General features: G+C 53.4%; 8 non-coding genes and 4 pseudogenes across 8 annotated transcripts; all 12 read right to left on the bottom strand.

The window, feature by feature from the left end:
• Nucleotides 1-3,191: 3,191 nt before the first annotated feature.
• LOC141266540 (5S ribosomal RNA) lies at nucleotides 3,192-3,310 on the bottom strand. Its single transcript, XR_012320574.1, has one exon. It is a non-coding gene; the product is annotated as a 5S ribosomal RNA (ribosomal RNA).
• A 1,685-nt stretch (nucleotides 3,311-4,995) lies between these two features.
• Nucleotides 4,996-5,114, bottom strand: LOC141266592 (5S ribosomal RNA). The gene has a single exon (XR_012320624.1). It is a non-coding gene; the product is annotated as a 5S ribosomal RNA (ribosomal RNA).
• Nucleotides 5,115-6,931: 1,817 nt separating this feature from the next.
• Nucleotides 6,932-7,050, bottom strand: LOC141266962 (5S ribosomal RNA). The gene has a single exon (XR_012320981.1). It is a non-coding gene; the product is annotated as a 5S ribosomal RNA (ribosomal RNA).
• Nucleotides 7,051-8,727: 1,677 nt separating this feature from the next.
• Nucleotides 8,728-8,846, bottom strand: LOC141266952 (5S ribosomal RNA). Its single transcript, XR_012320971.1, has one exon. It is a non-coding gene; the product is annotated as a 5S ribosomal RNA (ribosomal RNA).
• A 1,685-nt stretch (nucleotides 8,847-10,531) lies between these two features.
• LOC141266696 (5S ribosomal RNA) lies at nucleotides 10,532-10,650 on the bottom strand. The gene has a single exon (XR_012320724.1). It is a non-coding gene; the product is annotated as a 5S ribosomal RNA (ribosomal RNA).
• A 1,706-nt stretch (nucleotides 10,651-12,356) lies between these two features.
• Nucleotides 12,357-12,475, bottom strand: LOC141267929 (5S ribosomal RNA; annotated as a pseudogene).
• A 1,660-nt stretch (nucleotides 12,476-14,135) lies between these two features.
• Nucleotides 14,136-14,254, bottom strand: LOC141266715 (5S ribosomal RNA). The gene has a single exon (XR_012320742.1). It is a non-coding gene; the product is annotated as a 5S ribosomal RNA (ribosomal RNA).
• Nucleotides 14,255-15,932: 1,678 nt separating this feature from the next.
• LOC141266654 (5S ribosomal RNA) lies at nucleotides 15,933-16,051 on the bottom strand. The gene has a single exon (XR_012320684.1). It is a non-coding gene; the product is annotated as a 5S ribosomal RNA (ribosomal RNA).
• A 1,685-nt stretch (nucleotides 16,052-17,736) lies between these two features.
• LOC141267996 (5S ribosomal RNA) lies at nucleotides 17,737-17,855 on the bottom strand (annotated as a pseudogene).
• Nucleotides 17,856-19,552: 1,697 nt separating this feature from the next.
• On the bottom strand, nucleotides 19,553-19,671 carry LOC141268068 (5S ribosomal RNA; annotated as a pseudogene).
• Nucleotides 19,672-21,362: 1,691 nt separating this feature from the next.
• Nucleotides 21,363-21,481, bottom strand: LOC141267736 (5S ribosomal RNA; annotated as a pseudogene).
• Nucleotides 21,482-23,187: 1,706 nt separating this feature from the next.
• Nucleotides 23,188-23,306, bottom strand: LOC141266866 (5S ribosomal RNA). Its single transcript, XR_012320887.1, has one exon. It is a non-coding gene; the product is annotated as a 5S ribosomal RNA (ribosomal RNA).
• Between the last annotated feature and the right edge of the window lie 2,830 nt (nucleotides 23,307-26,136).

Raw genomic sequence — 26,136 nt, 5'->3', positions numbered from 1 at the left:
AACCGCCGGAGCGGTGAGCAAAGGAGTCAGAGCAGACTAGAACCGCCGGAGCGGTGAGCAAAGGAGTCAGAGCAGACTAGAACCGCCGGAGCGGTGAGCAAAGGAGTCAGAGCAGACTAGAACCGCCGGAGCGGTGAGCAAAGGAGTCAGAGCAGACTAGAACCGCCGGAGCGGTGAGCAAAAGGGTCAGAGCGGAGCAAGGCTGCGGAGCAGTGAGCAAGGAGTCAGAGCAGGCTAGAACCGCCAGAGCGGTAAGCAAAGGAGTCAGAGCAGACTAGAACCGCCGGAGCGGTAAGCAAAGGAGTCAGAGCAGACTAGAACCGCCGGAGCGGTGAGCAAAGGAGTCAGAGCAGGCTAGAACCGCCGGAGCGGTGAGCAAAGGAGTCAGAGCAGACTAGAACCGCCGGAGCGGTGAGCAAAGGAGTCAGAGCAGACTAGAACCGCCGGAGCGGTGAGCAAAGGAGTCAGAGCAGGCTAGAACCGCCGGAGCAGTGAGCAAAGGAGTCAGAGCAGGCAAGGCTGAGTAGGGGGGACAGGGCTCTGTTCACACGGAACAGACAGGAAGGGAAAGGCAGAGCCAGACACCCACAGGGTACTTGCAGAGAAGTAGCGAGTGGACCACAAACTCACAAACGGGAGTACAGAGACAAAAAGCAGGAGTTAGGTACGAGTTCAGACTCTGCAGAAAAAGGAAGGGAACGGACATAGAGGCAAAACAGGTAAAGGATAGGAGAGAGTTCAGACTGGAACTGAGTGTACGGAGGAGACCGACACTGCAGCGGAATACAGGAGCGGGTCTGGGAATACAGCCCCCAGAGAGGCAGGACGAACAGGCAAGGAGCGTGTTCAGACAGGACAGACAAGATACAGGAGCGGGTCTAGGTAATCGGCCCCTAGAAGGCGGGAGGAACAGGCTAGGAGCGTGTTCAGACAGGTCAGACAAGATACAGGAACGGGTCTAGGTAATCGGCCCCTAGAAGGCGGGAGGAACAGGCTAGGAGCGTGTTCAGACAGGCCTGGAAATACAGCCTCCAGGATAGGCAGACAAGAGAACACAGAACGGGACCTGGCACCTTCAGAGTGCAAGCACACACTGAATGAAACACTATGCTCAGGCAGGAATAGATGGGAGCAGCTGAGCTATATACCAGGTGACAGACAGCAATAGGCTGAGGACGCACAAGGGGTGTGACCCACAGCAGGTACAAAAAGCAGGAAGTGATCGGGCGCCACCCTTAAGCAGCAGAAACAGAAACAAACAGACAGCATGGAGGGAAGCCAGAGAGACATTCTGGACTGGAGATCAAGTGCGCGCTCTTGCACAGTGGGAGATGGACCACCATGCAAGGACGCCGCCAGGTATGTTACACCCAGCAGCAGAAGCCGACCGGCAGAGGATTTCAGGTCCTCAGGCCCAGAAACCCGAAGGCACGGTCACACGCGTGGGACCAGCACCGCCATCGTGGAGCGGAAGCCATTAGAAGGCCCCGAGTCACCGGCCATACGGGTGAGCATCACACGGTACACTCAGGGACGTGGGCTACTTATATCCGCTTCTAGCAAGGTAGCCAGAAGAGTACAGTCAGTTTGGGAGGCCTACAACTCCGCCTGGCCAGGGGAGATCCCATCTGCTCAAGGACTGACCAGGCCCCGTTCACTAGCAAGTACTCCGGGAGGGTCTATCGTTGTTACCAGTAAAGACCCTGAATTACACCGCACCGTCTCTGAGTGGTTCCTGCTACCCCCATCATCCACATCTGCTGCCCTGAGGCCATACCCCTCCCATTGGGGGTTATACCATCTACGCTGCACCATCCATCCACCGGCCTCAGCGGACTGTCCTGCAGCGGCAGCTCCATAGCTGCATTCAACGGCTGGCGTAGTCGTCCTGCATCTACCGCTGTTACATCGCCGCTCAGTTTGACTCCCTGGGCACGGACCGGGTCACCGCCACGAGACTACAACCCTCAAGAGATCCGGCTCCGGGTAAGCTCCCGCGTGCGCAACGCAGCGCGACACAGGCCCAGGGGCGCGTCATTAGCTCCTGGGCAGCTGTCTGATTGGGTTAGTTATACAAGATTCTTTGAAGAAGAAGACGTTACTTCTGCTGGCCCTCGTTAGGCGGTCGCCCTCTAAAACCATCCCCTGGGCAGCTGCTGAAAGCCTGGCCCCTTCACAGCGCGAGATGCTTTTAACGCCATCATTTGCATACGGCCGGCTGCGGGGTCAATAAGCACTCCTAGCCGTGGCAAGGAGCTCGGTGTGAGGCCTGGTAGAGGCGGCGGGGTTGCGTCCTTATCTTAGAGGTCTTGGGGGGCTTGGGATGCTTGGGACTTCCAGCCTCTACTTTACGTAAGGTCGGTGTCCAGCAAGGCGCCACTCAATGCTAGCCGAGCTGGGCAAGATGGCAAAACGTCATCAAAATTGTCTACAATACCTGGTGTTCTCAGGAGGTGTCCCAACCAAGTATTTCCGAACCCATCTCTGCTTTGCTTCTGAGATCGGACGTATCCAAGGTGGTATGGCCAGTAGACGCTGCTTGGCCCATCGCCCGGCCAGCCTTCCTCAGGCTCGCATGGGGACGAGAACTCTGGCCGTTCTGGGGCGGTCTCCGAAGGACCGATGCATAGGCTGTGCCGTCCCTATAGGTGTTGTTTGTTGAGCAATGAAACACCTGCCGCATCAGATGTGTTTAAAAATGGCTCGGCGCAGGGTCTCCTGCAGGCTAAACCGTTCATCGCGGGGATGTGACAGAAAGAGCAAGCTGGACCCGCAACTAGGGGTGGAGCGAAACGCCCAGGAGTGAATGAAGGAAGAGGGTGAGATGGTTGCGAGTGAATTTGAGCTGCTCTTCGGGGGGGTCGTGTGGCCTGCAAAGGTGTTTTGCTTGGGTTGTGCTGTAAACTGGCCTCCAGGTTACCGGTGGTTGCCTCCAGGTCAGCGGTGGTTGCCTCCAGTCATGCGGGAGTCGCTGGTCCTGGTGAAAAGAAGCCTAGTATTAAAAGTAAATAAGCAACAATGCTGGAGGCCCACGGTGATGAGAAGGATGCTGGTATTTTGCAAGGATTAAATAGCGCAAGAGAGAAAGCAAATGAAAAGAAGAAAGGAGCATGTGTGCGCTTGTGAAAAAAGGAATGGAAAAAAGGCATAGAGGAGAGTGACCCCTGCTGGTGGAAGTAAGAAAAAGCAAAAGCCTACAGCACCTGGTATTCCCAGGCGGTCTCCCATCCAAGTACTAACCAGGCCCAACCCTGCTTATAATCCGAGATCAGACGAGATCAGGTGTGTTCAGGGTGGTGTGGCCATAGGCAGAGACAGGTCTCTCACTTGCTGCTTTTCTACTTTGACGTCCGGTTGCCGGCTGCCCTTTCCAGTGCTTAGTAAGACAAGGTGCTTTTGTGCTTTCCTTTCTCTTCACTTTTTTGCTGGCTCCTTAAAAAGGTCTTGTAGACAGAACGCCCCGCTCAGAGCCGCTGAGCTCACTGATCGGCTGCCGCGCTGTCGACGGAACGTCAGCGTCGCGGCCAATGCCACAGGCCGGGAGCAGCGGCGAGACTCACCGGTAGACCTGGGTAGGGTGAGTAGAGCGCGGTTAGCTGCTTTCTAATAGCCTGCAGCCGGGGATTAACTTTTAATGAAAGGGAGCAACCCTTTTGACTGTCTGCAGCGCGCCGTACCTAGGAAGCGCACACTCACACACAGCGAGCATGTACAAGTTGCTCGCACGAGACCACATTCCCTATTTGCACCTGCAGCTTTTCCGCCACCATGCGTCAGACTCTCCTGCCTGTCTTATTATTATTTCAGGGCCTTAGCAGGAACCACCCCCTCAATTCCCTCCCGCTCCTTCCTAGCACTGAGGTTAGCTCCTGGGCAGCTGTCTGATTGGGTTAGTTACACAAGATTCTTTGAAGAAGAAGACGTTACTTCTGCTGGCCCTCGTTAGGCGGTCGCCCTCTAAAACCATCCCCTGGGCAGCTGCTGAAAGCCTGGCCCCTTCACAGCGCGAGATACTTTTAACGCCATCATTTGCATACGACCGGCTGCGGGGTCAATAAGCACTCCTAGCCGTGGCAAGGAGCTCGGTGTGAGGCCTGGTAGAGGTGGCAGGGTTGCGTCCTTATCTTAGAGGTCTTGGGGGGCTTGGGATGCTTGGGACTTCCAGCCTCTACTTTACGTAAGGTCGGTGTCCAGCAAGGCGCCACTCAATGCTAGCCGAGCTGGGCAAGATGGCAAAACGTCATCAAAATTGTCTACAATACCTGGTGTTCTCAGGAGGTGTCCCAACCAAGTATTTCCGAACCCATCTCTGCTTTGCTTCCGAGATCGGACGTATCCAAGGTGGTATGGCCAGTAGACGCTGCTTGGCCCATCGCCCGGCCAGCCTTCCTCAGGCTCGCGTGGGGACGAGAACTCTGGCCGTTCTGGGGCGGTCTCCGAATGACCGATGCATAGGCTGTGCCGTCCCTATAGGTGTTGTTTGTTGAGCAATGAAACACCTGCCGCATCAGATGTGTTTAAAAATGGCTCGGCGCAGGGTCTCCTGCAGCCTAAACCGTTCATCGCAGGGATGTGACAGAAAGAGCAAGCTGGACCCGCAACTTGGGGTGGAGCGAAACGCCCAGGAGTGAATGAAGGAAGAGGGTGAGATGGTTGCGAGTGAATTTGAGCTGCTCTTCGGGGGGGTCGTGTGGCCTGCAAAGGTGTTTTGCTTGGGTTGTGCTGTAAACTGGCCTCCAGGTCAGCGGTGGTTGCCTCCAGTCATGCGGGAGTCGCTGGTCCTGGTGAAAAGAAGCCTAGTATTAAAAGTAAATAAGCAACAATGCTGGAGGCCCACGGTGATGAGAAGGATGCTGGTATTTTGCAAGGATTAAATAGCGCAAGAGAGAAAGCAAATGAAAAGAAGAAAGGAGCATGTGTGCGCTTGTGAAAAAAGGAATGGAAAAAAGGCGTAGAGGAGAGTGACCCCTGCTGGTGGAAGTAAGAAAAAGCAAAAGCCTACAGCACCTGGTATTCCCATTCGGTCTCCCATACAAGTACTAACCAGGCCCAACCCTGCTTAGCTTCCGAGATCAGACAAGATCAGGCGTGTTCAGGGTGGTGTGGCCGTAGGCAAAGACAGGCAAAGACAGGCAAAGACAGGCAGAGACAGGCAGAGACAGGCAGAGACAGGCAGAGACAGGCAGAGACAGGCAGAGACAGGCAGAGACAGGCAGAGACAGGCAGAGACAGGCCTCTCACTTGCTGCTTTTCCACTTTGACGTCCGGTTGCCGGCTGCCCTTTCCAGTGCTTAGTAAGACAAGGTGCTTTTGTGCTTTCCTTTCTCTTCACTTTTTTGCTGGCTCCTTAAAAAGGTCTTGTAGACAGAACGCCCCGCTCAGAGCCGCTGAGCTCACTGATCGGCTGCCGCGCTGTCGACGGAACGTCAGCGTCGCGGCCAATGCCACAGGCCGGGAGCAGCGGCGAGACTCACCGGTAGACCTGGGTAGGGTGAGTAGAGCGCGGTTAGTTGCTTTCTAATAGCCTGCAGCCGGGGATTAACTTTTAATGAAAGGGAGCAACCCTTTTGACTGTCTGCAGCGCGCCGTACCTAGGAAGCGCACAGTCACACACAGCGAGCATGCACAAGTTTCTCGCACGAGACCACATTCCCTATTTGCACCTCCAGCTTTTCCGCCACCATGCGTCAGACTCTCCTGCCTGTCTTATTATTATTTCAGGGCCTTAGCAGGAACCACCCCCTCAATTCCCTCCCGCTCCTTCCTAGCACTGAGGTTAGCTCCTGGGCAGCTGTCTGATTGGGTTAGTTACACAAGCTTCTTTGAAGAAGAAGACGTTACTTCTGCTGGCCCTCGTTAGGCGGTCGCCCTCTAAAACCATCCCCTGGGCAGCTGCTGAAAGCCTGGCCCCTTCACAGCGCGAGATGCTTTTAACGCCATCATTTGCATACGGCCGGCTGCGGGGTCAATAAGCACTCCTAGCCGTGGCAAGGAGCTCGGTGTGAGGCCTGGTAGAGGCGGCGGGGTTGCGTCCTTATCTTAGAGGTCTTGGGGGGCTTGGGAGGCTTGGGACTTCCAGCCTCTACTTTACGTAAGGTCGGTGTCCAGCAAGGCGCCACTCCATGCTAGCCGAGCTGGGCAAGATGGCAAAACGTCATCAAAATTGTCTACAATACCTGGTGTTCTCAGGAGGTGTCCCAACCAAGTATTTCCGAACCCATCTCTGCTTTGCTTCCGAGATCGGACGTATCCAAGGTGGTATGGCCAGTAGACGCTGCTTGGCCCATCGCCCGGCCAGCCTTCCTCAGGCTCGCGTGGGGACAAGAACTCTGGCCGTTCTGGGGCGGTCTCCGAAGGACCGATGCATAGGCTGTGCCGTCCCTATATGTGTTGTTTGTTGAGCAATGAAACACCTGCCGCATCAGATGTGTTTAAAAATGGCTCGGCGCAGGGTCTCCTGCAGGCTAAACCGTTCATCGCGGGGATGTGACAGAAAGAGCAAGCTGGACCCGCAACTTGGGGTGGAGCGAAACGCCCAGGAGTGAATGAAGGAAGAGGGTGAGATGGTTGCGAGTGAATTTGAGCTGCTCTTCGGGGGGGGTCGTGTGGCCTGCAAAGGTGTTTTGCTTGGGTTGTGCTGTAAACTGGCCTCCAGGTTACCGGTGGTTGCCTCCAGGTCAGCGGTGGTTGCCTCCAGTCATGCGGGAGTCGCTGGTCCTGGTGAAAAGAAACCTAGTATTAAAAGTAAATAAGCAACAATGCTGGAGGCCCACGGTGATGAGAAGGATGCTGGTATTTTGCAAGGATTAAATAGCGCAAGAGAGAAAGCAAATGAAAAGAAGAAAGGAGCATGTGTGCGCTTGTGAAAAAAGGAATGGAAAAAAGGCATAGAGGAGAGTGACCCCTGCTTGTGGAAGTAAGAAAAAGCAAAAGCCTACAGCACCTGGTATTCCCAGGTGGTCTCCCATCCAAGTACTAACCAGCCCCAACCCTGCTTAGATTCCAAGATCAGACGAGATCAGGTGTGTTCAGGGTGGTGTGGCCGTAGGCAGAGACAGACCTCTCACTTGCTGCTTTTCTACTTTGACGTCCGGTTGCCGACTGCCCTTTCCAGTGCTTAGTAAGACAAGGTGCTTTTGTGCTTTCCTTTCTCTTCACTTTTTTGCTGGCTCCTTAAAAAGGTCTTGTAGACAGAACGCCCCGCTCAGAGCCGCTGAGCTCACTGATCGGCTGCCGCGCTGTCGACGGAACGTCAGCGTCGCGGCCAATGCCACAGGCCGGGAGCAGCGGCGAGACTCACCGGTAGACCTGGGTAGGGTGAGTAGAGCGCGGTTAGTTGCTTTCTAATAGCCTGCAGCCGGGGATTAACTTTTAATGAAAGGGAGCAACCCTTTTGACTGTCTGCAGCGCGCCGTACCTAGGAAGCGCACACTCACACACAGCGAGCATGCACAAGTTGCTCGCACGAGACCACATTCCCTATTTGCACCTGCAGCTTTTCCGCCACCATGCGTCAGACTCTCCTGCCTGTCTTATTATTATTTCAGGGCCTTAGCAGGAACCACCCCCTCAGTTCCCTCCCGCTCCTTCCTAGCACTGAGGTTAGCTCCTGGGCAGCTGTCTGATTGGGTTAGTTACACAAGCTTCTTTGAAGAAGAAGACGTTACTTCTGCTGGCCCTCGTTAGGCGGTCGCCCTCTAAAACCATCCCCTGGGCAGCTGCTGAAAGCCTGGCCCCTTCACAGCGCGAGATGCTTTTAACGCCATCATTTGCATACGGCCGGCTGCGGGGTCAATAAGCACTCCTAGCCGTGGCAAGGAGCTCGGTGTGAGGCCTGGTAGAGGCGGCGGGGTTGCGTCCTTATCTTAGAGGTCTTGGGGGGCTTGGGACTTACATCCTCTACTTTACGTAAGGTCGGTGTCCAGCAAGGCGCCACTCCATGTTAGCCGAGCTGCGCAAGATGGCAAAACGTCATCAAAATTGTCTACAATACCTGGTGTTCTCAGGAGGTGTCCCAACCAAGTATTTCCGAACCCATCTCTGCTTTGCTTCCGAGATCGGACGTATCCAAGGTGGTATGGCCAGTAGACGCTGCTTGGCCCATCGACCGGCCAGCCTTCCTCAGGCTCGCGTGGGGACGAGAACTCTGGCCGTTCTGGGGCGGTCTCCGAAGGACCGATGCATAGGCTGTGCCGTCCCTATAGGTGTTGTTTGTTGAGCAATGAAACACCTGCCGCATCAGATGTGTTTAAAAATGGCTCGGCGCAGGGTCTCCTGCAGGCTAAACCGTTCATCGCGGGGATGTGACAGAAAGAGCAAGCTGGACCTGCAACTTGGGGTGGAGCGAAACGCCCAGGAGTGAATGAAGGAAGAGGGTGAGATGGTTGCGAGTGAATTTGAGCTGCTCTTCGGGGGGGGTCGTGTGGCCTGCAAAGGTGTTTTGCTTGGGTTGTGCTGTAAGCTGGCCTCCAGGTCAGCGGTGGTTGCCTCCAGTCATGCGGGAGTCGCTGGTCCTGGTGAAAAGAAGCCTAGTATTAAAAGTAAATAAGCAACAATGCTGGAGGCCCACGGTGATGAGAAGGATGCTGGTATTTTGCAAGGATTAAATAGCGCAAGAGAGAAAGCAAATGAAAAGAAGAAAGGAGCATGTGTGCGCTTGTGAAAAAAGGAATGGAAAAAAGGCATAGAGGAGAGTGACCCCTGCTTGTGGAAGAAAGAAAAAGCAAAAGCCTACAGCACCTGGTATTCCCAGGCGGTCTCCCATCCAAGTGCTAACCAGGCCCAACCCTGCTTAGATTCCAAGACCAGACGAGATCGGGTGTGTTCAGGGTGGTGTGGCCGTAGGCAGAGACAGGTCTCTCACTTGCTCCTTTTCTACTTTGACGTCCGGCTGCCGGCTGCCCTTTCCAGTGCTTAGTGAGACAAGGTGCTTTTGTGCTTTCCTTTCTCTTCACTTTTTTACTGGCTCTTTAAAAAGGTCTTGTAGACAGAACGCCCCGCTCAGAGCCGCTGAGCTCACTGATCGGCTGCCGCGCTGTCGACGGAACGTCAGCGTCGCGGCCAATGCCACAGGCCGGGAGCAGCGGCGAGACTCACCGGTAGACCTGGGTAGGGTGAGTAGAGCGCGGTTAGTTGCTTTCTAATAGCCTGCAGTCGGGGATTATCTTTTAATGAAAGGGAGCAACCCTTTTTACTGTCTGCAGCGCGCCGTACCTAGGAAGCGCACACTCACACACAGCGAGCATGCACAAGTTGCTCGCACGAGACCACATTCCCTATTTGCACCTGCAGCTTTTCCGCCACCATGCGTCAGACTCTCCTGCCTGTCTTATTATTATTTCAGGGCCTTAGCAGGAACCACCCCCTCAATTCCCTCCCGCTCCTTCCTAGCACTGAGGTTAGCTCCTGGGCAGCAGTCTGATTGGGTTAGTTACACAAGCTTCTTTGAAGAAGAAGACGTTACTTCTGCTGGCCCTCGTTAGGCGGTCGCCCTCTAAAACCATTCCCTGGGCAGCTGCTGAAAGCCTGGCCCCTTCACAGCGCGAGATGCTTTTAACGCCATCATTTGCATACGGCCGGCTGCGGGGTCAATAAGCACTCCTAGCCGTGGCAAGGAGCTCGGTGTGAGGCCTGGTAGAGGCGGCGGGGTTGCGTCCTTATCTTAGAGGTCTTGGGGGGCTTGGGAGGCTTGGGACTTCCAGCCTCTACTTTACGTAAGGTCGGTGTCCAGCAAGGCGCCACTCCATGCTAGCCGAGCTGCGCAAGATGGCAAAACGTCATCAAAATTGTCTACAATACCTGGTGTTCTCAGGAGGTGTCCCAACCAAGTATTTCCGAACCCATCTCTGCTTTGCTTCCGAGATCGGACGTTTCCAAGGTGGTATGGCCAGTAGACGTTGCTTGGCCCATCGCCTGGCCAGCCTTCCTCAGGCTCGCGTGGGGACGAGAACTCTAGCCGTTCTGGGGCGGTCTCCGAAGGACCGATGCATAGGCTGTGCCGTCCCTATAGGTGTTGTTTGTTGAGCAATGAAACACCTGCCGCATCAGATGTGTTTAAAAATGGCTCGGCGCAGGGTCTCCTGCAGGCTAAACCGTTCATCGCGGGGATGTGACAGAAAGAGCAAGCTGGACCCGCAACTTGGGGTGGAGCGAAACGCCCAGGAGTGAATGAAGGAAGAGGGTGAGATGGTTGCGAGTGAATTTGAGCTGCTCTTCGGGGGGGTCGTGTGGCCTGCAAAGGTGTTTTGCTTGGGTTGTGCTGTAAACTGGCCTCCAGGTCAGCGGTGGTTGCCTCCAGTCATGCGGGAGTCGCTGGTCCTGGTGAAAAGAAGCCTAGTATTAAAAGTAAATAAGCAACAATGCTGGAGGCCCACGGTGATGAGAAGGATGCTGGTATTTTGCAAGGATTAAATAGCGCAAGAGAGAAAGCAAATGAAAAGAAGAAAGGAGCATGTGTGCGATTGTGAAAAAAGGAATGGAAAAAAGGCATAGAGGAGAGTGACCCCTGCTGGTGGAAGTAAGAAAAAGCAAAAGCCTACAGCACCTGGTATTCCCAGGCGGTCTCCCATCCAAGTACTAACCAGGCCCAACCCTGCTTAGCTTCCAAAATCAGACAAGATAGGGCGTGTTCAGGGTGGTGTGGCCGTAGGCAGAGACATGCCTCTCACTTGCTGTTTTTCCACTTTGACGTCCGGTTGCCGGCTGCCCTTTCCAGTGCTTAGTAAGACAAGGTGCTTTTGTGCTTTCCTTTCTCTTCACTTTTTTGCTGGCTCCTTAAAAAGGTCTTGTAGACAGAACGCCCCGCTCACAGCCGCTGAGCTCACTGATCGGCTGCCGCGCTGTCGACGGAACGTCAGCGTCGCGGCCAATGCCACAGGCCGGGAGCAGCGGCGAGACTCACCGGTAGACCTGGGTAGGGTGAGTAGAGCGCGGTTAGTTGCTTTCTAATAGCCTGCAGCCGGGGATTAACTTTTAATGAAAGGGAGCAACCCTTTTGACTGTCTGCAGCGCGCCGTACCTAGGAAGCGCACACTCACACACAGCGAGCATGCACAAGTTGCTCGCACGAGACCACATTCCCTATTTGCACCTGCAGCTTTTCCGCCACCATGCGTCAGACTCTCCTGCCTGTCTTATTATTATTTCAGGGCCTTAGCAGGAACCACCCCCTCAATTCCCTCCCGCTCCTTCCTAGCACTGAGCTTAGCTCCTGGGCAGCTGTCTGATTGGGTTAGTTACACAAGCTTCTTTGAAGAAGAAGACGTTACTTCTGCTGGCCCTCGTTAGGCGGTCGCCCTCTAAAACCATCCCCTGGGCAGCTGCTGAAAGCCTGGCCCCTTCACAGCGCGAGATGCTTTTAACGCCATCATTTGCATACGGCCGGCTGCGGGGTCAATAAGCGCTCCTAGCCGTGGCAAGGAGCTCGGTGTGAGGCCTGGTAGAGGCGGCGGGGTTGCGTCCTTATCTTAGAGGTCTTGGGGGGCTTGGGAGGCTTGGGACTTCCAGCCTCTACTTTACGTAAGGTCGGTGTCCAGCAAGGCGCCACTCAATGCTAGCCGAGCTGGGCAAGATGGCAAAACGTCATCAAAATTGTCTACAATACCTGGTGTTCTCAGGAGGTGTCCCAACCAAGTATTTCCGAACTCATCTCTGCTTTGCTTCCGAGATCGGACGTATCCAAGGTGATATGGCCAGTAGACGCTGCTTGGCCCATCGCCCGGCCAGCCTTCCTCAGGCTTGCGTGGGGACGAGAACTCTGGCCGTTCTGGGGCGGTCTCCGAAGGACCGATGCATAGGCTGTGCCGTCCCTATAGGTGTTGTTTGTTGAGCAATGAAACACCTGCCGCATCAGATGTGTTTAAAAATGGCTCGGCGCAGGGTCTCCTGCAGGCTAAACCGTTCATCGCGGGGATGTGACAGAAAGAGCAAGCTGGACCCGCAACTTGGGGTGGAGCGAAACGCCCAGGAGTGAATGAAGGAGGAGGGTGAGATGGTTGCGAGTGAATTTGAGCTGCTCTTCGGGGGGGTCGTGTGGCCTGCAAAGGTGTTTTGCTTGGGTTGTGCTGTAAACTGGCCTCCAGGTTACCGGTGGTTGCCTCCAGGTCAGCGGTGGTTGCCTCCAGTCATGCGGGAGTCGCTGGTCCTGGTGAAAAGAAGCCTAGTATTAAAAGTAAATAAGCAACAATGCTGGAGGTCCACGGTGAAGAGAAGGATGCTGGTATTTTGCAAGGATTAAATAGCGCAAGAGAGAAAGCAAATGAAAAGAAGAAAGGAGCATGTGTGCGCTTGTGAAAAAAGGAATGGAAAAAAGGCATAGAGGAGAGTGACCCCTGCTTGTGGAAGTAAGAAAAAGCAAAAGCCTACAGCACCTGGTATTCCCAGGCGGTCTCCCATCCACATACTAACCAGCCCCAACCCTGCTTAGATTCCAAGATCAGACGAGATCGGGTGTGTTCAGGGTGGTGTGGCCATAGGCAGAGACAGGACTCTCACTTGCTGCTTTTCTACTTTGACGTCCGGTTGCCGGCTGCCCTTTCCAGTGCTTAGTAAGACAAGGTGCTTTTGTGCTTTCCTTTCTCTTCACTTTTTTGCTGGCTCCTTAAAAAGGTCTTGTAGACAGAACGCCCCGCTCAGAGCCGCTGAGCTCACTGATCGGCTGCCGCGCTGTCGACGGAACGTAAGCGTCGAGGCCAATGCCACAGGCCGGGAGCAGCGGCGAGACTCACCGGTAGACCTGGGTAGGGTGAGTAGAGCGCAGTTAGTTGCTTTCTAGATTAACTTTTAATGAAAGGGAGCAACCCTTTTGACTGTCTGCAGCGCGCCGTACCTAGGAAGCGCACACTCACACACAGCGAGCATGCACAAGTTGCTCGCACGAGACCACATTCCCTATTTGCACCTGCAGCTTTTCCGCCACCATGCGTCAGACTCTCCTGCCTGTCTTATTATTATTTCAGGGCCTTAGCAGGAACCACCCCCTCAATTCCCTCCCGCTCCTTCCTAGCACTGAGGTTAGCTCCTGGGCAGCTGTCTGATTGGGTTAGTTACACAAGCTTCTTTGAAGAAGAAGACGTTACTTCTGCTGGCCCTCGTTAGGCGGTCGCCCTCTAAAACCATCCCCTGTGCAGCTGCTGAAAGCCTGGCCCCTTCACAGCGCGAGATGCTTTTAACGCCATCATTTGCATACGGCCGGCTGCGGGGTCAATAAGCACTCCTAGCCGTGGCAAAGAGCTCGGTGTGAGGCCTGGTAGAGGCGGCGGGGTTGCGTCCTTATCTTAGAGGTCTTGGGGGGCTTGGGACTTCCAGCCTCTACTTTACGTAAGGTCGGTGTCCAGCAAGGCGCCACTCCATGCTAGCCGAGCTGCGCAAGATGGCAAAACGTCATCAAAATTGTCTACAATACCTGGTGTTCTCAGGAGGTGTCCCAACCAAGTATTTCCGAACCCATCTCTGCTTTGCTTCCGAGATTGGACGTATCCAAGGTGGTATGGCCAGTAGACGCTGCTTGTCCCATCGACCGGCCAGCCTTCCTCAGGCTTGCGTGGGGACGAGAACTCTGGCCGTTCTGGGGCGGTCTCCGAAGGACCGATGCATAGGCTGTGCCGTCCCTATAGGTGTTGTTTGTTGAGCAATGAAACACCTGCCGCATCAGATGTGTTTAAAAATGGCTCGGCGCAGGGTCTCCTGCAGGCTAAACCGTTCATCGCGGGGATGTGACAGAAAGAGCAAGCTGGACCAACAACTTGGGGTGGAGCGAAACGCCCAGGAGTGAATGAAGGAAGAGGGTGAGATGGTTGCGAGTGAATTTGAGCTGCTCTTCGGGAGGGTCGTGTGGCCTGCAAAGCTGTTTTGCTTGGGTTGTGCTGTAAACTGGCCTCCAGGTCAGCGGTGGTTGCCTCCAGTCATGCGGGAGTCGCTGGTCCTGGTGAAAAGAAGCCTAGTATTAAAAGTAAATAAGCAACAATGCTGGAGGCCCACGGTGATGAGAAGGATGCTGGTATTTTGCAAGGATTAAATAGCGCAAGAGAGAAAGCAAATGAAAAGAAGAAAGGAGCATGTGTGCGCTTGTGATAAAAGGAATGGAAAAAAGGCATAGAGGAGAGTGACCCCTGCTTGTGGAAGTAAGAAAAAGCAAAAGCCTACAGCACCCGGTATTCCCAGGCGGTCTCCCATACAAGTACTAACCAGGCCCAACCCTGCTTAGATTCCAAGATCAGACGAGATTGGGTGTGTTCAGTGTGGTGTGGCCGTAGGCAGAGACAGGCCTCTCACTTGCTGCTTTTCTACTTTGACGTCCGACTGCCGGCTGCCCTTTCCAGTGCTTAGTGAGACAAGGTGCTTTTGTGCTTTCCTTTCTCTTCACTTTTTTGCTGGCTCCTTAAAAAGGTCTTGTAGACAGAACGCCCCGCTCAGAGCCGCTGAGCTCACTGATCGGCTGCCGCGCTGTCGACGGAACGTCAGCGTCGCGGCCAATGCCACAGGCCGGGAGCAGCGGCGAGACTCACCGGTAGACCTGGGTAGGGTGAGTAGAGCGCGGTTAGTTGCTTTCTAATAGCCTGCAGCCGGGGATTAACTTTTAATGAAAGGGAGCAACCCTTTTGACTGTCTGCAGCGCGCCGTACCTAGGAAGCGCACACTCACACACAGCGAGCATGCACAAGTTGCTCGCACGAGACCACATTCCCTATTTGCACCTGCAGCTTTTCCGCCACCATGCGTCAGACTCTCCTGCCTGTCTTATTATTATTTCAGGGCCTTAGCAGGAACCACCCCCTCAATTCCCTCCCGCTCCTTCCTAGCACTGAGGTTAGCTCCTGGGCAGCTGTCTGATTGGGTTAGTTACACAAGCTTCTTTGAAGAAGAAGACTGGCTGGCCCTCGTTAGGCGGTCGCCCTCTAAAACCATCCCCTGGGCAGCTGCTGAAAGCCTGGCCCCTTCACAGCGCGAGATGCTTTTAACGCCATCATTTGCATACGGCCGGCTGCGGGGTCAATAAGCACTCCTAGCCGTGGCAAGGAGCTCGGTGTGAGGCCTGGTAGAGGCGGCGGGGTTGCGTCCTTATCTTAGAGGTCTTGGGGGGCTTGTGAGGCTTGGGACTTCCATCCTCTACTTTACGTAAGGTCGGTGTCCAGCAAGGCGCCACTCCATGCTAGCCAAGCTGCGCAAGATGGCAAAACGTCATCAAAATTGTCTACAATACCTGGTGTTCTCAGGAGGTGACACAACCAAGTATTTCCTAACCCATCTCTGCTTTGCTTCCGAGATCGGACGTATCCAAGGTGGTATGGCCAGTAGACGCTGCTTGGCCCATCGACCGGCCAGCCTTCCTCAGGCTTGCGTGGGGACGAGAACTCTGGCCGTTCTGGGGCGGTCTCCGAAGGACCGATGCATAGGCTGTGCCGTCCCTATAGGTGTTGTTTGTTGAGCAATGAAACACCTGCCGCATCAGATGTGTTTAAAAATGGCTCGGCGCAGGGTCTCCTGCAGGCTAAACCGTTCATCGCGGGGATGTGACAGAAAGAGCAAGCTGGACCAACAACTTGGGGTGGAGCGAAACGCCCAGGAGTGAATGAAGGAAGAGGGTGAGATGGTTGCGAGTGAATTTGAGCTGCTCTTCGGGGGGGTCGTGTGGCCTGCAAAGCTGTTTTGCTTGGGTTGTGCTGTAAACTGGCCTCCAGGTCAGCGGTGGTTGCCTCCAGTCATGCGGGAGTCGCTGGTCCTGGTGAAAAGAAGCCTAGTATTAAAAGTAAATAAGCAACAATGCTGGAGGCCCACGGTGATGAGAAGGATGCTGGTATTTTGCAAGGATTAAATAGCGAAAGAGAGAAAGCAAATGAAAAGAAGAAAGGAGCATGTGTGGGCTTGTGAAAAAAGGAATGGAAAAAAGGCATAGAGGAGAGTGACCCCTGCTTGTGGAAGTAAGAAAAGGCAAAAGCCTACAGCACCTGGTATTCCCAGGTGGTCTCCCATCCAAGTACTAACCAGGCCCAACCCTGCTTAGCTTCCAAGATCAGACGAGATTGGGTGTGTTCAGGGAGGTGTGGCCGTAGGCAGAGACAGGCCTCTCACTTGCTGCTTTTCTACTTTGACGTCCGACTGCCGGCTGCCCTTTCCAGTGCTTAGTGAGACAAGGTGCTTTTGTGCTTTCCTTTCTCTTCACTTTTTTGCTGGCTCCTTAAAAAGGTCTTGTAGACAGAACGCCCCGCTCAGAGCCGCTGAGCTCACTGATCGGCTGCCGCGCTGTCGACGGAACGTCAGCGTCGCGGCCAATGCCACAGGCCGGGAGCAGCGGCGAGACTCACCGGTAGACCTGGGTAGGGTGAGTAGAGCGCGGTTAGTTGCTTTCTAATAGCCTGCAGCCAGGGATTAACTTTTAATGAAAGGGAGCAACCCTTTTGACTGTCTGCAGAGCGCCGTACCTAGGAAGCGCACACTCACACACAGCGAGCATGCACAAGTTGCTCGCACGAGACCACATTCCCTATTTGCACCTGCAGCTTTTCCGCCACCATGCGTCAGACTCTCCTGCCTGTCTTATTATTATTTCAGGGCCTTAGCAGGAACCACCCCCTCAATTCCCTCCCGCTCCTTCCTAGCACTGAGGTTAGCTCCTGGGCAGCTGTCTGATTGGGTTAGTTACACAAGCTTCTTTGAAGAAGAAGACGTTACTTCTGCTGGCCCTCGTTAGGCGGTCGCCCTCTAAAACCATCCCCTGGGCAGCTGCTGAAAGCCTGGCCCCTTCACAGCGCGAGATGCTTTTAACGCCATCATTTGCATACGGCCGGCTGCGGGGTCAATAAGCACTCCGAGCTGTGGCAAGGAGCTCGGTGTGAGGCCTGGTAGAGGCGGCGGGGTTGCGTCCTTATCTTAGAGGTCTTGGGGGGCTTGGGAGGCTTGGGACTTCCAGCCTCTACTTTACGTAAGGTCGGTGTCCAGCAAGGCGCCACTCCATGCTAGCCGAGCTGCGCAAGATGGCAAAACGTCATCAAAATTGTCTACAATACCTGGTGTTCTCAGGAGGTGTCCCAACCAAGTATTTCCGAACCCATCTCTGCTTTGCTTCCGAGATCGGACGTATCCAAGGTGGTATGGCCAGTAGACGCTGCTTGGCCCATCGACCGGCCAGCCTTCCTCAGGCTTGCGTGGGGACGAGAACTCTGGCCGTTCTGGGGCGGTCTCCGAAGGACTGATGCATAGGCTGTGCCGTCCCTATAGGTGTTGTTTGTTGATCAATGAAACACCTGCCGCATCAGATGTGTTTAAAAATGGCTCGGCGCAGGGTCTCCTGCAGGCTAAACCGTTCATCGCGGGGATGTGACAGAAAGAGCAAGCTGGACCAACAACTTAGGGTGGAGCGAAACGCCCAGGAGTGAATGAAGGAAGAGGGTGAGATGGTTGCGAGTGAATTTGAGCTGCTCTTCGGGGGGGTCGTGTGGCCTGCAAAGGTGTTTTGCTTGGGTTGTGCTGTAAACTGGCCTCCAGGTCAGCGGTGGTTTCCTCCAGTCATGCGGGAGTCGCTGGTCCTGGTGAAAAGAAGCCTAGTATTAAAAGTAAATAAGCAACAATGCTGGAGGCCCACGGTGATGAGAAGGATGCTGGTATTTTGCAAGGATTAAATAGCGCAAGAGAGAAAGCAAATGAAAAGAAGAAAGGAGCATGTGTGCGCTTGTGAAAAAAGGAATGGAAAAAAGGCATAGAGGAGAGTGACCCCTGCTGGTGGAAGTAAGAAAAAGCAAAAGCCTACAGCACCTGATATTCCCAGGCAGTCTCCCATCCAAGTACTAAGCAGGCCCAACCCTGCTAAGATTCCGAGATCAGACAAGATCGGGTGTGTTCAGGGTGGTGTTGCCATAGGCAGAGACAGGCCTCTCACTTGCTGCTTTTCTACTTTGACGTCCGGCTGCCGGCTGCCCTTTCCAGTGCTTAGTGAGACAAGGTGCTTTTGTGCTTTCCTTTCTCTTCACTTTTTTGCTGGCTCCTTAAAAAGGTCTTGTAGACAGAACGCCCCGCTCAGAGCCACTGAGCTCACTGATCGGCTGCCGCGCTGTCGACGGAACGTCAGCGTCGCGGCCAATGCCACAGGCCGGGAGCAGCGGCGAGACTCACCGGTAGACCTGGGTAGGGTGAGTAGAGCGCGGTTAGTTGCTTTCTAATAGCCTGCAGCCGGGGATTAACTTTTAATGAAAGGGAGCAACCCTTTTGACTGTCTGCAGCGCGCCGTACCTAGGAAGCGCACACTCACACACAGCGAGCATGCACAAGTTGCTCGCACGAGACCACATTCCCTATTTGCACCTGCAGCTTTTCCGCCACCATGCGTCAGACTCTCCTGCCTGTCTTATTATTATTTCAGGGCCTTAGCAGGAACCACCCCCTCAATTCCCTCCCGCTCCTTCCTAGCACTGAGGTTAGCTCCTGGGCAGCTGTCTGATTGGGTTAGTTACACAAGCTTCTTTGAAGAAGAAGACGTTACTTCTGCTGGCCCTCGTTAGGCGGTCGCCCTCTAAAACCATCCCCTGGGCAGCTGCTGAAAGCCTGGCCCCTTCACAGCGCGAGATGCTTTTAACGCCATCATTTGCATACGGCCGGCTGCGGGGTCAATAAGCACTCCTAGCCGTGGCAAGGAGCTCGGTGTGAGGCCTGGTAGAGGCGGCGGGGTTGCGCCCTTATCTTAGAGGTCTTGGGAGGCTTGGGACTTCCAGCCTCTACTTTACGTAAGGTCGGTGTCCAGCAAGGCGCCACTCCATGCTAGCCGAGCTGGGCAAGATGGCAAAACGTCATCAAAATTGTCTACAATAACTGGTGTTCTCAGGAGGTGTCCCTACCAAGTATTTCCAAACCCATCTCTGCTTTGCTTCCGAGATCGGACGTATCCAAGGTGGTATGGCCAGTAGACGCTGCTTGGCCCATCGCCCGGCCAGCCTTCCTCAGGCTCGCGTGGGGACGAGAACTCTGGCCGTTCTGGGGCGGTCTCCGAAGGACCGATGCATAGGCTGTGCCGTCCCTATAGGTGTTGTTTGTTGAGCAATGAAACACCTGCCACATCAGATGTGTTTAAAAATGGCTCGGCGCAGGGTCTCCTGCAGGCTAAACCGTTCATCGCGGGGATGTGACAGAAAGAGCAAGCTGGACCCGCAACTTGGGGTGGAGCGAAACGCCCAGGAGTGAATGAAGGAAGAGGGTGAGATGGTTGCGAGTGAATTTGAGCTGCTCTTCGGGGGGGTCGTGTGGCCTCCAAAGGTGTTTTGCTTGGGTTGTGCTGTAAACTGGCCTCCAGGTTACCGGTGGCTGCCTCCAGGTCAGCGGTGGTTGCCTCCAGTCAGCCGGGAGTCGCTGGTCCTGGTGAAAAGAAGCCTAGTATTAAAAGTAAATAAGCAACAATGCTGGAGGCCCACGGTGATGAGAAGGATGCTGGTATTTTGCAAGGATTAAATAGCGCAAGAGAGAAAGCAAATGAAAAGAAGAAAGGAGCATGTGTGCGCTTGTGAAAAAAGGAATGGAAAAAAGGCATAGAGGAGAGTGACCCCTGCTTGTGGAAGTAAGAAATAGCAGAAGCCTACAGCACCTGGTATTCCCAGGTGGTCTCCCATCCAAGTACTAACCAGGCCTGACCCTGCTTAGCTTCTGAGATCAGACAAGATAGGGTGTGTTCAAGGTGGTGCGGCCGTAGGCAGAGACAGGGCTCTCACTTGCTGCTTTTCTACTTTGACGTCCGGTCGCCGGCTGCCCTTTCCAGTGCTTAGTGAGACAAGGTGCTTTTGTGCTTTCCTTTCTCTTCACTTTTTTGCTGGCTCCTTAAAAAGGTCTTGTAGACAGAACGCCCCGCTCAGAGCTGCTGAGCTCACTGATCGGCTGCCGCGCTGTCGACGGAACGTAAGCGTCGAGGCCAATGCCACAGGCCGGGAGCAGCGGCGAGACTCACCGGTAGACCTGGGTAAGGTGAGTAGAGCGCGGTTAGTTGCTTTCTAGATTAACTTTTAATGAAAGGGAGCAACCCTTTTGACTGTCTGCAGCGCGCCGTACCTAGGAAGCGCACACTCACACACAGCGAGCATGCACAAGTTGCTCGCACGAGACCACATTCCCTATTTGCACCTGCAGCTTTTCCGCCACCATGCGTCAGACTCTCCTGCCTGTCTTATTATTATTTCAGGGCCTTAGCAGGAACCACCCCCTCAATTCCCTCCCGCTCCTTCCTAGCACTGAGATTAGCTCCTGGGCAGCTGTCTGATTGGGTTAGTTACACAAGATTCTTTGAAGAAGAAGACGTTACTTCTGCTGGCCCTCGTTAGGCGGTCGCCCTCTAAAACCATCCCCTGGGCAGCTGCTGAAAGCCTGGCCCCTTCACAGCGCGAGATGCTTTTAACGCCATCATTTGCATACGGCCGGCTGCGGGGTCAATAAGCACTCCTAGCCGTGGCAAGGAGCTCGGTGTGAGGCCTGGTAGAGGCGGCGGGGTTGCGTCCTTATCTTAGAGGTGTTGGGGGGCTTGGGAGGCTTGGGACTTCCAGCCTCTACTTTACGTAAGGTCGGTGTCCAGCAAGGCGCCACTCCATGCTAGCCGAGCTGGGCAAGATGGCAAAACGTCATCAAAATTGTCTACAATACCTGGTGTTCTCAGGAGGTGTCCCAACAAGTATTTCCGAACCCATCTCTGCTTTGCTTCCGAGATCGGACGTATCCAAGGTGGTATGGCCAGTAGACGCTGCTTGGCCCATCGCCCGGCCAGCCTTCCTCAGGCTCGCGTGGGGACGAGAACTCTGGCCGTTCTGGGGCGGTCTCCGAAGGAGCCATGCATAGGCTGTGCCGTCCCTATAGGTGTTGTTTGTTGAGCAATGAAACACCTGCCGCATCATATGTGTTTAAAAATGGCTCGGCGCAGGGTCTCCTGCAGGCTAAACCGTTCATCGCGGGGATGTGACAGAAAGAGCAAGCTGGACCCGCAACTTGGGGTGGAGAGAAACGCCCAGGAGTGAATGAAGGAAGAGGGTGAGATGGTTGCGAGTGAATTTGAGCTGCTCTTCGGGGGGGGGTCGTGTGGCCTGCAAAGGTGTTTTGCTTGGGTTGTGCTGTAAACTGGCCTCCAGGTTACCGGTGGTTGCGTCCAGGTCAGCGGTGGTTGCCTCCAGTCATGCGGGAGTCGCTGGTCCTGGTGAAAAGAAGCCTAGTATTAAAAGTAAATAAGCAACAATGCTGGAGGCCCACGGTGATGAGAAGGATGCTGGTATTTTGCAAGGATTAAATAGCGCAAGAGAGAAAGCAAATGAAAAGAAGAAAGGAGCATGTGTGCGCTTGTGAAAAAAGGAATGGAAAAAAGGCATAGAGGAGAGTGACCCCTGCTTGTGGAAGTAAGAAAAAGCAAAAGCCTACAGCACCTGGTATTCCCAGGCAGTCTCCCATCCAAGTACTAACCAGCCCCAACCCTGCTTAGATTCCAAGATCAGACGAGATCGGGTGTGTTCAGGGTGGTGTGGACGTAGGCAGAGACAGGCGTCTCACTTGCTGCTTTTCTACTTTGACGTCCGGCTGCCGGCTGCCCTTTCCAGTGCTTACTAAGACAAGGTGCTTTTGTGCTTTCCTTTCTCTTCACTTTTTTGCTGGCTCCTTAAAAAGGTCTTGTAGACAGAACGCCCCGCTCAGAGCCGCTGAGCTCACTGATCGGCTGCCGCGCTGTCGACGGAACGTCAGCGTCGCGGCCAATGCCACAGGCCGGGAGCAGCGGCGAGACTCACCGGTAGACCTGGGTAGGGTGAGTAGAGCGCGGTTAGTTGCTTTCTAATAGCCTGCAGCCGGAGATTAACTTTTAATGAAAGGGAGCAACCCTTTTGACTGTCTGCAGCGCGCCGTACCTAGGAAGCGCACACTCACACACAGCGAGCATGCACAAGTTGCTCGCACGAGACCACATTCCCTATTTGCACCTGCAGCTTTTCCGCCACCATGCGTCAGACTCTCCTGCCTGTCTTATTATTATTTCAGGGCCTTAGCAGGAACCACCCCCTCAATTCCCTCCCGCTCCTTCCTAGCACTGAGCTTAGCTCCTGGGCAGCTGTCTGATTGGGTTAGTTACACAAGCTTCTTTGAAGAAGAAGACGTTACTTCTGCTGGCCCTCGTTAGGCGGTCGCCCTCTAAAACCATCCCCTGGGCAGCTGCTGAAAGCCTGGCCCCTTCACAGCGCGAGATGCTTTTAACGCCATCATTTGCATACGGCCGGCTGCGGGGTCAATAAGCACTCCTAGCCGTGGCAAGGAGCTCGGTGTGAGGCCTGGTAGAGGCGGCGGGGTTGCGTCCTTATCTTAGAGGTCTTGGGGGGCTTGGGAGGCTTGGGACTTCCAGCCTCTACTTTACGTAAGGTCGGTGTCCAGCAAGGCGCCACTCCATGCTAGCCGAGCTGGGCAAGATGGCAAAATGTCATCAAAATTGTCTACAATACCTGGTGTTCTCAGGAGGTGTCCCAACCAAGTATTTCCGAACCCATCTCTGCTTTGCTTCCGAGATCGGACGTATCCAAGGTGGTATGGCCAGTAGACGCTGCTTGGCCCATCGCCCGGCCAGCCTTCCTCAGGCTCGCGTGGGGACGAGAACTCTGGCCGTTCTGGGGCGGTCTCCGAAGGACCGATGCATAGGCTGTGCCGTCCCTATAGGTGTTGTTTGTTGAGCAATGAAACGCCTGCCGCATCAGATGTGTTTAAAAATGGCTCGGCGCAGGGTCTCCTGCAGGCTAAACCGTTCATCGCGGGGATGTGACAGAAAGAGCAAGCTGGACCCGCAACTTGGGGTGGAGCGAAACGCCCAGGAGTGAATGAAGGAAGAGGGTGAGATGGTTGCGAGTGAATTTGAGCTGCTCTTCGGGGGGGTCGTGTGGCCTGCAAAGGTGTTTTGCTTGGGTTGTGCTGTAAACTGGCCTCCAGGTTACCGGTGGTTGCCTCCAGGTCAGCGGTGGTTGCCTCCAGTCATGCGGGAGTCGCTGGTCCTGGTGAAAAGAAGCCTAGTATTAAAAGTAAATAAGCAACAATGCTGGAGGCCCACGGTGATGAGAAGGATGCTGGTATTTTGCAAGGATTAAATAGCGCAAGAGAGAAAGCAAATGAAAAGAAGAAAGGAGCATGTGTGCGCTTGTGAAAAAAGGAATGGAAAAAAGGCATAGAGGAGAGTGACCCCTGCTGGTGGAAGTAAGAAAAAGCAAAAGCCTACAGCACCTGGTATTCCCAGGCAGTCTCCCATCCAAGTACTAACCAGGCCTGACCCTGCTTGGCTTCCGAGATCAGACAAGATCGGGCGTGTTCAGGGTGGTGTGGCCGTAGGCAGAGACAGGCCTCTCACTTGCTGCTTTTCCACTTTGACGTCCGGTTGCCGGCTGCCGGCTGCCCTTTCCAGTGCTTAGTAAGACAAGGTGCTTTTGTGCTTTCCTTTCTCTTCACTTTTTTGCTGGCTCCTTAAAAAGGTCTTGTAGACAGAACGCCCCGCTCAGAGCCGCTGAGCTCACTGATCGGCTGCCGCGCTGTCGACGGAACGTCAGCGTCGCGGCCAATGCCACAGGCCGGGAGCAGCGGCGAGACTCACCGGTAGACCTGGGTAGGGTGAGTAGAGCGCGGTTAGTTGCTTTCTAATAGCCTGCAGCCGGGGATTAACTTTTAATGAAAGGGAGCAACCCTTTTGACTGTCTGCAGCGCGCCGTACCTAGGAAGCGCACACTCACACACAGCGAGCATGCACAAGTTGCTCGCACGAGACCACATTCCCTATTTGCACCTGCAGCTTTTCCGCCACCATGCGTCAGACTCTCCTGCCTGTCTTATTATTATTTCAGGGCCTTAGCAGGAACCACCCCCTCAATTCCCTCCTGCTCCTTCCTAGCACTGAGGTTAGCTCCTGGGCAGCTGTCTGATTGGGTTAGTTACACAAGCTTCTTTGAAGAAGAAGACGTTACTTCTGCTGGCCCTCGTTAGGCGGTCGCCCTCTAAAACCATCCCCTGGGCAGCTGCTGAAAGCCTGGCCCCTTCACAGCGCGAGATGCTTTTAACGCCATCATTTGCATACGGCCGGCTGCGGGATCAATAAGCACTCCTAGCCGTGGCAAGGAGCTCGGTGTGAGGCCTGGTAGAGGCGGCGGGGTTGCGTCCTTATCATAGAATCATAGAATCATAGAATGGTAGAGTTGGAAGGGACCTCCTGGGTCATCTGGTCCAACCCCCTGCTCAAAGCAGGATTCACTAGATCATCTCAGACAGATGTCTGTCCAGCCTCTGTTTGAAGACGTCCATTGAAGGGGAACTCACCACCTCTCGTGGCAGCCTGTTCCACTCATTAATCACCCTAACTGTCAAAAAGTTTTTTCTAATATCTAATCTGTGTCTCCTCCCATTTAGTTTCATCCCATTGCTTCTAGTCTTTCCTTGTGCAAATGAGAATAAAGATGATCCTTCTACAATGTGACAGCCCTTGACATATTTGTAGACAGCTATTAAGTCTCCTCTCAGTCTTCTTTTTTGCAAGCTAAACATTCCCAAATCCTGCAACCGTTCCTCATAGGACATGGTTTGCAGACCAGTCACCATTCTGGTCGCTCTTCTCTGAACTTGCTCCAGTTTCTCTATGTCTTTTTTAAAATGTGGTGCCCAAAACTGTACACAGTATTCCAGATGAGGTCTGACCAAAGAGGAGTAAAGACCGATAATGACTTCACGTGATCTAGACTGTATGCTTCTGTTAATACATCCCAGAATTGTATTTGCCTTTTTTGCTGCTGCATCACACTGTTGACTCATGTTCAGTCTATGATCTATTAGTATACCTAAGTCTTTTTCACATGTACTGTTGCTTAGCTCTATTCCTCCCATTCTGTATATGCTTTTTTCATTTTTATTGCCCAGATGTAGTACTTTGCATTTTTCCCTGTTAAAAACCATTCTGTTGGTTGCTGCCCACTGCTCCAGTTTATTTAGGTCTTTTTGAATCCTCTCTCTCTCTTCTCTAGTATTAGCTATCCCTCCTAGCTTTGTGTCATCAGCAAATTTAATCAGTTTACCCTCAATTCCTTCATCTAAATCATTGATAAAGATGTTGAACAATACAGGTCCCAGGACAGAGCCCTGTGGTACCCCACTTGAGACATTCATCCAGCTGGATGTGAAGCCATTTACAACCACCCTTTGAGTCCGATCACTAAGCCAGTTATGAATCCACCTAACAGTTGCCTGGTCCATTGCATACTTGGTCATTTTTTCAATAAGGATGGTGTGAGATACTTTGTCAAATGCTTTGCTGAAGTCAAGATATACTATATCTACAGCATTTCCCTGATCCACCCAGTCAGTGATTCTGTCATAGAAGGAAATTAAGTTAGTCTGACATGACTTGTTAGTTACAAACCCATGCTGACTCTGGTTAATCACTTCATTCTTATCCATGTACTTACATACATGTTGTTTAATAATTTGTTCAAAGATCTTTCCTGGTATAGAAGTCAGACTCACCGGCCTATAGTTCCCTGGGTCCACCTTCTTCCCCTTTTTGAAGATAGGAACAACATTTGCTCTTCTCCAGTCTTCTGGGACTTCTCCTGTTCTCCAAGAATTTTCAAAGATTATGGAGAGTGGTTCTAAAATTTCTTCTACGATCTCCTTCAGTACTCTGGGGTGTAATTCATCTGGACCTGGAGACTTGAACTCATTTATGTTAGCTAAATATTCCCTCACAATCTTTCTGTTTACAGATAACTTGGATTCCTCTATTCCTTTAAAAGGACAGTGAAGATCAGTTGATGTTACATTTTCTTTCTGAGGGAAAACAGATGCAAAATAGGAATTAAAAAGTTCGGCCTTCTCAACATCCTCTCTTACCATTTCTCCATTTTCATCCTGTAAAAATCCTATAGCATCTTTGACTTTTCTTTTACTTTTGACATACCCCCAAAATCCTTTTTTATTGCTTTTGACATCTCTTGCAAGCCTTAATTCATTGTCAGCTTTAGCTAACCTGATACGTCCCCTGCAGGATCTGCAGACTGCATTATAATCTTCTTTAGATATGCCTCCCTCTTTCCATTTAATAAACATTTCTTTCTTTCTTTTTAGCATGTGTTTAAGTTCTGTGTTCATCCATCCTGGTTTCCTTAAATGCTTCCCATTCTTCCT

This window comes from Phyllobates terribilis, unplaced genomic scaffold, assembly GCF_046119375.1.
Source record: "Phyllobates terribilis strain yellow unplaced genomic scaffold, ASM4611937v1 Scaffold_4__5_contigs__length_816908805, whole genome shotgun sequence".
NCBI lineage: Eukaryota > Metazoa > Chordata > Amphibia > Anura > Dendrobatidae > Phyllobates > Phyllobates terribilis.
The sequence above is the reverse complement of the archived record's forward strand: the minus strand, read 5'-3'. Positions and strand labels throughout refer to the sequence as shown.